The sequence below is a fragment of the Myotis nattereri genome, assembly GCF_964212035.1.
Source record: "Myotis nattereri genome assembly, chromosome: 3".
NCBI classification, from domain to species: domain Eukaryota; kingdom Metazoa; phylum Chordata; class Mammalia; order Chiroptera; family Vespertilionidae; genus Myotis; species Myotis nattereri.
The window spans coordinates 178,306,784-178,308,445 of NC_138077.1; positions in this window are offsets into that span (position 1 = coordinate 178,306,784).

Consider the following 1,662-nt stretch of genomic DNA (forward strand, 5'->3'; position numbering starts at 1 on the left):
AAAGCATAACTCAATTCAAAAAGGAACAAAGGACTTGAATAGACATTTCTCCAAAGAAGATATACAATTGACCAATAAGCACATAAACAGATGCTTAACATCATTAGCAGGGAAATCAAAACCAGAAGATACCACTTCACACCCACTAGGACGGCTATAATCAAAACATCAGCTTATAATAAATATAAGTAATATTATAATAAATATTAGAGAAGATGTGGAGAAATCAGAGCACTCATATACTGCTGGTGGGAATGTAAAATGGCTAGGCTACTTTGAAAACAATTTGGCAGTTCCTCAAAAAGTTAAACATAGAGTTGACATTACACCCAACAGTTCCACTCTTAGGTATACTAGTATATCCAAGAGGTTAAAATTGATGTCCACACCAAAAAATTCACATAAATGGTTATAGTAGCATTGTTCACAATACTCAAATGGTAGTAACAACTCAAATATCCATTATTAATGGGTAAGCAAAATGTGGTATGTCCATATAATAAAATATTATTCAGCCATAAAATGGAATAAAGTACTGATACATTTTACACAACATGGACAAAGCTTGAAAATAGTATACTAAGTAAAAGAAGCCAGACAAAAAAAAGACCACATATTATAAGATTCCACTTACATGAAGTTTCTAGAATAGGAAAAGCTACAGAGACAGAAAGTCGATTAGTGGTAGTTTGCTCAGCACTGGGGGGAATGAGGAGAAAGAAGAGGGATAGTTAAAATGTATGGGCATTCTTTCTTAATGATAAAGATGTTCTAAAAATGACTGTGGTGATAGTTACACATATCTATGAATATACTAAAAACCACTGTACACTTTAAATGGGTGAACTGTATGGTATATGAATTACATCTCAATAAAGCTATTTAAACCCCCCCCAAACACACACACACACACACACACACACACACACAAATTGGTATAGCTGTTGATGCCAATTTTCTGGTGGTTATTTTTATTATTTTTTAACATATATGATGGATATGGCTTCGCATCCATAAAAATCTGGTGCATTAAATATCATTTTACTTTATTTTTGAAACAAATTAAATCTCACCTCAACCCTCATTTGTGAAAGTATTGAGATGTCAAATTATAATGTTCATGTGTGCAACTATCACCACAATCAATGTGAGAACATTTTCATTATAATTAGGGTTCCCTCCCCTGCAACAGGAGAGATTTATACAAGTTGCATGGTCTTCTGCAGTCTAGAACACCAGGAAGGGCTCTCTGACTTGGTCTGTACTAGTTAACACTGAAAAGATCACAGTCTGAGCCTGCACAGGCTAAGGTCCTCTGAGTGAAGGTTGTTTGCTACTTCTCTTACCTGCTAGAGATTGGGGGATTTTGTGAAAGCTGGAAATCCTGGGGGCCCAGGCAGTCATTTCTCTTTGACCTCTTTCTATTTCCTGAGGCACTGTGAGGCAGCAGGGCATTCCGGAATCTGCAAAATACTAACCTCTTCCTAGTTTTGCAAAATCTTCTTCTCTGTCAAGGTCTACGCCTTTTACCCCTATCTCAAAATACTCTCCATCTTCTTCCCTTCTATGGGATTTCTGATTCCAGCAAGGATAGCTCTGCTTGTTTAAGACCATCCCTCTTACTGAGAACAACTAGACAAGCTGGGCAGAACAGAAGAAATA